General features: G+C 36.5%; 1 protein-coding gene across 1 annotated transcript in view; it reads right to left on the bottom strand.

Moving 5' to 3' along the window:
- Positions 1–9,443, bottom strand: part of LOC132138945 (myocyte-specific enhancer factor 2C-like) — a 67,022-nt gene extending 57,579 nt beyond the window's left edge. Inside the window, exons 1-2 of the mRNA XM_059547717.1 lie at positions 9,335–9,443; positions 2,487–2,586 (exon numbers count right to left, since the gene is read on the bottom strand). The gene's annotated coding sequence lies outside the window, so the exon portion shown is untranslated. The remainder of the gene's footprint in view (positions 1–2,486; positions 2,587–9,334) is intronic.
- Positions 9,444–11,907: the final 2,464 nt, after the last annotated feature.

Raw genomic sequence — 11,907 nt, 5'->3', positions numbered from 1 at the left:
GGGGGACGGGCTTACATCATTCCAGTGTTTTACTGAAAGAAGCGCGACACTAATGCGTTTTTATCTCCTACCTGATAAAGTCAAATCACACTGTGTATAGTGTCAACGTGTGCCTGTTCACAGTGATACTTTTAGTTTTGTGACTTTTAATGATCTTTTAAATAATTTTAATTTATTTAAACGGAACATTTTACTATATATATATATATATATATATATATATATATATATATATATATATATATATATATATATATATATATATATATATATATATATGTTATTTGTTGTTGTTTTACTATATAGATATAGTTATGTTAACACTTTATTTTTGTGTCCTTACATGTTAGACATAAGCTACATGTAGGCTAATTATAGGCTAGTGATAACAATAACTTGTGCATGATTACATTGGCTACAACTAAACCTAAACCAAACCCTCTTCCTAACCCTAACCATACAGTAGCCTACATGTAGTTAATTAATATTACTTAGTACTTAAATGTCGCCTATAATTAGACTGAAACAAGAACCCGTAACAAGGATTTAGATTCAATAGTTCTAGCCTGATGCAATAAATGCTGTAAAATATTTGAACAAATGTAAAACTGAAGTTTATTTTGCTATATTCGAAGGGAAAATCTGCAGTTGATTATTAAATATTTTCAATAACTTTGAGTTTTATTAGCAATAAAGAAAATCAAGCTGAAACATTGTAAAGATAATTAAATAAGTGGAAACAAAGATATTGTTATATGAAAACATAAAAAAAAATTCTCCTACATAAAACATAATTTCTCCTAGCACTTTGATTCATAAATTTGCATAGATTAGTGCCCTCTCATAGCCCAATCTTCTCACCATATATTTAAATGAGTTTCTTTATCACTGGAGATAAGTACTTTAACACATGCTAAATATGAATAAATCACGCATCTAACTGAGGAATCAAGAGATGATAATTAAGAAAAATCTTGGCTGCTATCACCAAAACTCTCCATGCCAAAGACCACCTTGTAAATGTTCAGAAATAATCATTGAATTCACGTTTAAGGGTTAATAAAGGAATAGAAACTATCATATTGCTGTTTTTTCAGTTCCCCATCTTAAAGCAGTCATTTGAATTTCTTCATGCTGATATTTCGTTGTTCTGTGAAGCTATTTCCTTAGAATTAACCTTAAGCACCACTTGAGTCACTGACAGACAAACCAGTGGTAGAAGTAAAACATGAAATCAGTTAATGAATTAATAAAACCTGCTAATCTGCCTGACAGACTGTAACTGGACCCAGTGGTATCAGCTTCCGTGAGATCCACCTTCTGGCTCACAAGACACTGTAATCTTGAATTGCATTTTTATTGGTAATTTCAATATCTAGATCAATACAGCTTCGGTTCCACCAGCTATATAATACCACATGCTAGTAGGCTTGCTGCGGTAGTCAGTGTTACCAGTATTACCCAGTGTTCGGCCCCACACAGAATACATTACTCGATCACCGTGGCACCGCCCTCCACTGTCGTTTTGCTTTTTTTTCTACAAATAAAAAACATTTAGTTCAGTTGGACAATGGATGCTACAATTGTAAACTGAAAGCATCTTCTCCGCTCTATGCTGCAGAGTCGCAGCAAGATTCAGATTTCACTGATCATGTGAACAGAGTGAGGTGAGAGAGGTGCTTTCAGTGGTTTGTGGCTAAAATGGATACATCTACATCCAGAAGTTAACAATAAATGTCATTTTCTACCAATTAAATTGTGTTTTATTAACGTCTACACCTATCTAAACCCTAAACCTTATCCTAACAATAATGCAAATACAAGTTATTGTTATTCAGTGTGACAAAAATACGCCACGTCCACAAAAATGACGCGGATACTGAGGAAACAATGGCAGACAGAGGACTTGTTTTTCAAGCAAAATGTAAAGTAAATGTAAATGTAAACTAATAGACTGCTTCTTAAACCAGAGAAAGTGAACATGTTGTTTTTCTTGGCACTGTCACAGACAGCCAGTTTAGTTTATTTTTTACACTGTCGTTACACTACAGAGACTTTTCTTATTTTTATTCATTTAATTCCACAGTTTTTGCTAAACCTTCTCTAATTTATTAGTAAATATATAATACAGCATATGGTGTATGCCATGCCTCGTCTTATTTGTTATTGTTAATAAACGTTATATAAGCTAGTTTCTCATTGTAGTGTTTTATTTTTATTGTGCTTTTCATTAAGAGTAATAATGAATCTATCTTTCAAGCATTTTTTTTTTTAGTCGTAGAAATTGAGAGGTGCAAAACGTAAGCACAACAGACAATTATCTTGTAAAATGTGACAAGTTTTACCAGATTCTCTGATTCACCATACATTAACACCATACAGTTCCTTACATTTGGCCAGTCAGCTATATGAGTCAATGGAAATGCTTTAAGCATCAGGATCATTTACTTGTATGTCTATAAAGCATGACATTATGCTATACCCACCGTGTTCACAATTCCTTAAGTTCTTCCAGCTCCAGCACACAGATCTACCAGGAAGACCCTCTTAGGTTTCAGAGTGCAGTTTTGTTTGTGTAGTTGGCACCTGGTGAAGAGACAGAGAGAGAGAGAGAGAGAGAGAAATTATTTCTGTGTTAATAGCTATCTAGGCAGTGTATGGCTGGGGGAACTACAAAAGGAATAAATAAATCTATAAACAATGTTATTGAGTTTCCTCTTGCATATTAATGTGGTAGGTAAACTGGGTAAAGAACAGGAAGAGGAACAGAAACAACAGTAACTACAGCAACTACACCAAATATATCATGTTGATCTGACTGACTTAGATCTGCAGAAGCATTTTCAGTTTTAATCCATTTGCCCTAGACTTTATTTTTCATTATTTTATATGTGTATATATTTATGTGTAAAATAAATATTTATTTTACACATTTTAAATATATTTGGTTTGATTAAGGATTGGCAAATTTAATTACATTAGTTCAGTCTACTAAACATTGTGCAGACGAGGTAGATGTTCCCAAAAGGCACTTTACTGTAATATCTCAAAAGAGGGTTTCTGTCAATGGAAACATAACAACATAAAACACTGTAAAGATTAGTTAGTATTCCTGACCTAATTTACAAACAGACAGACACATACTGGATACATGTGTATACACAAATGAATTATTCTCCCTCTTGTTTTCTTTGGCTGTCGATCGCTACCAGACTGTCGGTCTAAACTGAACCTGCTTGCCATCACTCAGGATCAACAGTCCTATTTCCAGTAAGTTCAAAGCCACAAGGAAAGTGTCCAGTAGTGGTTATGTCATTTCGTATACACATACAAGAGGCTTTCAGAGAAAGGTAATTTTGAGGTTTCGGCCTCATTGTTCATGTTTGTAATGAGCAGATGGAATAAGATGGAATATAAATACACAATGTTAGTGGCTGACAACAATCCCGCCTACGTTGTTTTCTTTTCAGGAGCCCGGTAGTTACCCATGTGTGTCTTATTATCTTCAGTCAGACGTTCGGGAGGATAGAGGGACAAGGCCTCTATTTCGTTTTATTTTAAGAGCATGATAAACATCAACACGTTTTCTTTGGCAAACAGGAACAAGCAAGGCTGTTAGTGTATGAGTGTGTGCATGAGTCTACGTGTGTAATCTGTTGCTGATCACACTCATGTGAAAACACAATCTGGCTGTCAGAGCTGATAACAGTGTCAAGTGCTCAAACACCAGCGCTGAGCTTTCACAGTGCATGAGAATGCCGGGATGAGCCTGTCTCCCAAGTCTGGCCAGATCATAGATTCTTCTTTTCCCCTCCTCATTTTGTCAGTTTATCTCACTCCTCCCCTCTGCTTCTCTCTCTCTCTCTCTCTCTCTCGCTCTCTCTTTGCCACCTTAAAATTTCACTACGTTTCCTCTCTTTCCCTCTGAAAGCATTATAATTTTAAGCAACAGTATAATCCTACAGTAGCTGCACACAAATGTAAGACGTGCCTCTGCATGCTCACCTTACAGTGTCATTCATTCATTTCATAAAGATCCTGCAGGCTAACTGAATTTGTTCCACCCTTTTGATTATTTTTGGCCAATCTGGAACAGATATTAATCAAGTGATTCACTTCATCACACCAGCCATTTAAGATCAGGATTAATAGTTCTCAATGCAGGCAGAGATCTCACCTTACATTAGCTCTGACCCTTCAAAAAGTCCTTATTTACAGCACGCCATTCTTATATGGCTGCAACTTTCAATGGATCTCAAAGTAATAAAAAAGTGCAACTTTAACTTTCCAAGAATACATTTAACTTAGAAACTTCTGAAAGTGCATAGCTGATGAAACCATCACGGTTTGAGCTCTCTTTTCATTGCATTTAAATAGCACCTGAGCACTCTAACACATATTGTGGTGGGCAGAAAACCGGTAGCGAAAGGTTGACTCGTGTGGGGACAAATTTGGTAATTTGCATGTTCTGTTGGGCAAACAGCGCGTGAACGCTACACTTTTGATTCATTATAGATGAACCACAAGCAGCACAACACAGTTAAGCCTTTGTACAGGATGCTGCTGCTCTGGTTTCAGTAAAGCTGTGTGCTGGAAAAAGCCACCCCAGTTCCAGTTACCCTGCACTCTTCTGAAGTCTTTGTCTCCCCTGTCAATACACCTGTACTCTGTCCCACTTGCTAATGGAGGCCTAAATAGGAGTAAGTGTCAAATGGCAGTAAAAGTTGAAAACTATATATTTTTTATCAATTATGAGCACAGCTTTAGGGACACTTTATTTGAACAGTTATCTGCCTTGTGAGTGAAATGTGTAACTGCAATGTATTCCTCTTCCAGCAGGGGTGCACTAAGGCGTTCTCAAGGATGAGTCTACCCTGTCCATTAGCTAATAATAGTTAAATGGTGGAAGCAACAAGAATATGTTTACCAGCATGACTAGAAGTAACAAGCATTTAAATAAATAAAATATATACTAAGTTTCAAATCTCTCAATGCACCAATAAAAACACTGGCACATACTCTCGGTCCCATACTGAGAGCACCTTAAATTGTCAGTCTCTTTATTTCAGAATTAAAATTTCCGAAGTCTGCTGCTTCCTGAATTATTCTTTTGATTGGATAACTTTTACACCTTTTTATATTTCACCCTTCAACTCAAAGTACCCTTTGCCTGTCTAATGTTAAAGCTGAAAAAAAATAAAAAAATAAATAAATATATGTATATATATATATATATATATATATATATATATATATATATATATATATATATATATATATATATATATATATATATATATATATATATATATATATTTGTTTTTTTTTTAATATCATACTCTAACGATTTTTCCTAATTTGAACAGTGGAAACTTATTCACTCATAACCTCTGCGAAACTTGCACAGTTATTTCATTGTTTCAGTAAGGTTTCTCTCTCTCTCTCTCTCTCTCTCTCTCTCTCTCTCTCTCTCACAACGGTGGCACTTAAAAAGATGCCAACATCACATTTTTCTGTCTTCAGACTTAAGAGTGCCAAGCGGTGTTTCCTGAGCTTGGGAAGAAGTTGGGTCCTAAACAGATGGTGGGCATTATGGACAGTCAATGGAAATTCTACCTATATTTTCTTATGTTTATTCCAAACTGCTCATAATAGTTGCCTTACCAGACAGAGTAGATTATCTGTGCAGGGGGTGGTTACATGCATGTACTGTATAAGTATGTCTGATGTTTTTTATTTCAGAAAATATTTTGCCACAAACATTTATTAGCCATCTGCAGTTATTTCAAATGCAGTTCTTTTAGTCTCTTTCATGACTTCACTCTTTGTCTGTGTCATTCTCTCATTTATTCTCTCTCTTTTCAACAATGCTGAAATTGCTGCACAGCTACACTCGTGCACACTTCAGATGGTAAAGAAATCAAACTCACTTTTACACTTTTAACTCTCTTGCGTTCTCTTCTCAGACTGAAGTAGATAAAAATGAGCACCGTCCTCTTGACCGGAGACATGAACTGAGAAGCCCCTCTCTATGCCGCAGAATAGACTGGATCTTAGGCCCACAGTGGAAAAGTTGTGTTATTATAACGGCCTTACCCATGAATTACACAAACCAAGATTTTACAAAGCACCTCCAAAGAATAAGCTCACCTAAAACTAAAAACTCTCTCATTATTTCTCCCTCATGTCCAAACACACTAAAATGTACACTACTTTTCAAAAATTTGGAGTCGTAAGATTTTTAAAAAATGTTTTTGAGTGTCAACAAGGCTGCCATTGTTTGATAAATGTAAATGCTTTAAAAACATTATTATTGTGAACAATTACTACAATTTAAAACAACTGTTTTCTATTTAAATATATTTGTAAAATGTAATTTATTCCTGTGATGGTAAAGTTGTATTTTCAGCAGCCATTACTCCAGTCTTCAGTGTCACACGATCCTTAAGAAATCATTCTAATATGCTGCTCAAGAAACATTTTCTGTCAAAAATAAATATACAGAGGTGCAAGGTCATGCATCACTATTCACATTCCTTGTATGGAAAATAACACATTCCATTATTTCTCCTCCCGCAGAGGAAGGAAAATTATTGTACAAAAAAAATACAAATAATAAAATAAAATAAACAAATAATAATGACAGAATTTTCATTTTTGGTGAACTGTCCCTTAGGAGTTGTAGATATTGATGATTTTAAAATGTTTCATTATTGTGAGCCACTTTAGAGAAGTCATATCATAAAATGGATGGATCTCAAGTTCTCATTATATTTCCAGTAAAAGCCACTAATTTACTATTTAGACAACATTAAATGTCAAAATGTTTTTTTTTCAGAAAATCTGAAATCCACCCTCACACACACTCACACACACTCGCTGAAGCTTCACACTGGAGATTAAAGAAGCATAGGAGCGCTGAGTCTGATGAGTGATCCTGGATGTACATTTCCCCTCGCAGCGCTGCTCTGCTGAACGGATGCCGCCTAAACCTCTTTGTGCCTGCAATAGCACCCCAGACTCATTCTTATTCAAACAAGATGAGACTGGAGGCAGGCAACATAGATTAGCCTGAGATCAAAAGGCGGTGAAGCGCTCGTGTTTTGTAGATTCAGACGGGCCCTATCCAACATGCAAGATCCACGAAAGAGCAGAGCGCTGCGCCGACGCCACCCTCTCCAAGGGGCAGAGAGGAGTTAGATGAGAGAAAGTGAATAAAGAAAGAAACGAGCAACGACAGACGGCCAAGGCTACAGCTCCAGTGTGAAAAACTGGAATTAGATTATGAAAAAGAGAGAGAAGAAAGAGAAAAAAGAAAAAAGTAAGCCGTCACTGCAAGCAATTATAGGACAAAGACGATTCTCCCTTTTTTTCAATGCAAAAGAAAGAAACTGTTTCCATGTGTTTAAAATGTCACCATTTTCTGACAATTAGTTTTAAATATGAAATACTCCTCTGACAGACAGTAACATGGAAGCATGTAACCTAAGAACATAGCATCTGGATCTGCAATATGCAACATAAGCATGGTAACTACTGCAACGCCTGCGTGCCAACTGTGATTAATATAAATAAACGTGGGGGGTTCATTTCTCAACACCGTATATGTTTTGTAGTTAATTTAAACTTAATAGCGACATTAGTGCACAAACCGGTCTGTCTTTGTCGCACCCTTAATGCCGAATGCTGCTTCTACTTGCAGTTCATAGCTAAAGTCAGATCACTTATGCTTTTAGATGAGCTGATAATTACGAGGGCAAGCAAACAAGGCTGACTGCCATATTTGTGTAATTTCCAGGTAATTTGTGGCTATTAAAGATTTTGCAAAGAACACAGGAGCCTGCAGGAGCTTGGGAGAAGAGGACTAGTGCAGGAAAACACACACACACACACACACACACACACACACACACACACACACACACACACACACACACACACACACACACACACACACACACACACACACACACACACACACACACACACACACACACACACACAGACAGACAGACAGACAGACAGACAGACAGACAGACAGACAGACAGACAGACAGACAGACAGACAGACAGACAGACAGACCGAATCCTGACATAGCCACTGGCGAATAGACAGAGAAGGGTTCAAAAAGAAAAGGGTGCCTTCTCTACAAAGTGCATCACCTTTTATTGTGAGAAAGCAACGTTCTTTCCCAACCACAATTCAGATCAAAGATTTGTATTTATTTATTTATTTTAGCAGCGAGAAAGTTTTTCACATGACAAACATGGGAGCTTTGGTAAACTGGGTCAGAGCTGCCTTGCCTGTGTCTCCATGGGGTGGGATGGTGGGGGGTGCAGAATGTCACACTCTGAACACCCAGGAAGAGAGGGATTAGATGGCAGAAAGCTCGTAAGTGATGCTTTCTTAAAAAAATATGCTGCCTCAGAAATATTATTCTCAGAATACGCTAGAGGAGAAGGCAGATTGAATCTGGATTTTTATTCTCAAAGGACTAACCTGATGTCAAAACGAACCCTATATTGTTGAGTCTTGTAAATATTATAATATTATAAGTAAATAAAAATCTATCTGTCTGTCCGTCTGTCTGTCTCTGAAATAATTATTTTTGATAGAGAAAAAAAATCCCATCCTCCCATCTATCTAATATATACAGTTATTGTTATACTGATACAATTTTTCTTTACATTTTCTGTATCTCTCACAATAACAAACGGTATTCCTCAAGTTTCTTTCTTTTTATACACTTCCCCCAGATTCCCTGATTTCCCATGTGCAAACTTTTCAAACCGTTCAGACCATTTCTGCTAGCGTAAACTCACCGATTCCCCTGTTATAACTTATACTAAGGCCTGAGTGATACAAACTGATATTGATTCAGTAGTGGCTGCTAGCTAGAAGTGAAAAGAATCTACACTGTGCTGAGGCTCGGAGGTTTCCCCCATGTTTCACTTCAAATGAAGCAAATAGCTGATGGATTCAATTACTCTAAACAGGAGTTATAATTAAGTCTGACATTGAGGAATTAGAACAACATAAACACATCAAATAGAGTCCTCATGTCTGTGATCAGTTGTAGATTACCTATACAAATGAGTACAAATCATTATGTTGATTATTATATATGTAAATAGTTGTTTTGTAATTTCTGAGTCCTTAAACTTCACAGTTCAAACTGTTTGAACTGAAATCCCCTCACAGAAGAACAAATAAAACATCAGTCTCTACTATGCTCGGCCACTATGCAGTTCTCATTTTTTCCACAGACATACTTTTTCGGCTCATTACAAGTGGGGAAGGAGGAAGGGAAGAGCTTGGAGAAGACAAACTCACCGGTGCCGTTCTTGTGCTTTCCCAGGAAGTCACACCCTGCAGCTCCAGCTGTGGGCCAGGTTAATCAAACGGTTACCAAAAAAAAAATTCAAATTCATAAAAAAATAAAATAAAATAAATAAAACAAAAAGAAACGAAACAAAAGAAATGCCCTGCATTAATGGAGCCAGACCAGCTGGCTTTCAGCAGAAACCCGATGTGGGTTGTCTTGCCCTGCAAACGTTCTTGAATCTGAAAGGGTTGCTATGCATACACACAGAAATGAGACTTGCTCCCTAAACACACACCCCCATGAAAAAGTGGCCCATAAGATTTGTGGCACAAGTATTTGGCAGTGCCTGATCTCCACCTGTTCCCATCTCTCCAGGCTCAGAGGTAAATTTAGGCTCGAGAGATATCAGTGACACTCATACCTTTGTCATTCCTGGAATTGCTATCCTAACTGTCATCAAAATCATCAAGCAAAATGGACAAGCCTTACATAAGAACATACATTAACATATCTATCTATCTATCTATCTATCTATCTATCTATCTATCTATCTATCTATCTATCTATCTATCTATCTATCTATCTATCTATCTATCTATCTCACATTTTAATTATAAAAGCATTTGTGAGAGTGTTGAGTAAAAGCAATGATTCATGTGATTGATCGCCATTATTCCTGTATGGTTATAATTAATACCACAAACACTGTAAGGCCAGCCACACAATGTGTAATTTCAAGAAATATTTATAACAATCCGATTATGAATGATATTTTAACCTGGAATAGTGCAACTACAGGGAAGACAAGCATTTCCCGCTTCAAAAGTGTATTCCCAGGGGCTCACGGACTTCCATTCTCTCAGTGACATTGCATTTGCATTGACCCTGTTTACAATATCCTGGGGATATCTGACCTTTAATGGGAATGGGTTTTGGTAAGAAGGAATGAGTTCATCATACATAGCTAATGGACATTTCATTGAAATGGGACACAAAAATATGACAGAAACAGTAAAAGTGTATGCTTACTGTAAAAACACTGAGGTCAGTAACAGGGGAAGAGGAAACTATTAAGGCGGGGAAAAAAAACATAATTATCCCATACTGTACAGAGCATAATTTCTTTGTAATTGCATTTATTATTGGCCCTCTCCACTTTTCTTAACTTAGTTATGATTCCATGCCTCATTCAGCATCCAGAGCGACAACCTGGAAAACTGCATTTCTGAGTCAGCACACCTTTCCTGTTTTGTCCTTCTTTGCTGTCTCTCTTCACTCCACTTAATTACTCACAGACAGTTCCTTCCAATATTTATCAAACTCATTTTTAAGCTGCAGTGTCTCTGCTGGCCGGCGAACACGCTGTTAGAGTTAGAGGACCAGTGTGGCAATGCACAGCAGCAGAGATGCCCCGACCATCAACCACAGGAGCCAGCCCGGCTCCCCCCATGAGGCACGCTGACTGGACCCAAGTGTGTGTGAGGTAGAAAAAGAGAGAGAATAAGAGCAGGATTTGTTCGAGTTTTTTTAATGTGTATATTTTAGTGTGGGAAGTATGTCTGTACTTTACACCGTGTGTTTTGTTGTCTTAAAGGTGACAGAAGACTAAAAGGAAGCCCAAAACAGCATTTCCTGAAGCTGTTTAAGGCTTCAGTGCAATTACAATTTTAGTTTAGTCACTGACAGCTCATTAATAGTAATTATCTTGATGAATCTACTGAAAGATTTATTTTTCAGTAATTTGTTTTTAATGCAGTGCAGTTAGTGAAAGTACATCAGAGTACTTCCTATATTTCAATATATATATATATATATATATATATATATATATATATATATATATATATATATATATATATATATATATATATATATAACTATGACAATTACAAAATAATGAAACAGAATGAATTTTAAAAATGTATATTGAAAATAATTTCAATTCTAAAAAACTGTTTGGTTACCTACATTATTCAAAATATAATCAAAGTCATACAAGTTTGGAATGAAAAATTAGTTTTTTTAATTTTTTTACAACAGATAAGTATTACACACAATGTTAATTTGTGGTTAATTGAATTCTTTAAAAATTGTTCAAAAAATTCCTTAGGATATTTCATTATTTTGAATATCCCAATCAAATTAAGCCATAACATATGCTACTGTATGAACTTCTCAGCTTACTACCAGCAACTGTGTTTCAAACCCAAAAGGGAACCCACATTTAACGTGCACATCCATTCATAAGCACGCACACATATGTGTGCAGTAACCACGCTAAGCACATCATGCGATTTCATGTTCCATGCCAAACTCCATAAAGTTCTGATGAACCTTGAGCCTGAATAGAACTGATAAAGTACAGAGAAAGAAAGGAGGAGGGATTGGGGTTTGGAGAAGGCAAGAGCACTAGACAGAGCGAGGGAGAGAGAGAGGTAGAATTCTTAACACCTCTTTCAAAAAACAATATTTTGACTGAAAGGTTAGCCATCTGGATCTTCTGAATGCGGGATTACGGCTGTGCCTCAGCTTATTTTTTCCCCTATTACCACTCTGGTTGCCACAGACACATCCACTAGCA

This window comes from Carassius carassius, chromosome 4 (genome assembly GCF_963082965.1).
Source record: "Carassius carassius chromosome 4, fCarCar2.1, whole genome shotgun sequence".
Taxonomy (NCBI): Eukaryota; Metazoa; Chordata; class Actinopteri; order Cypriniformes; family Cyprinidae; genus Carassius; species Carassius carassius.
The sequence above is the reverse complement of the archived record's forward strand: the minus strand, read 5'-3'. Positions and strand labels throughout refer to the sequence as shown.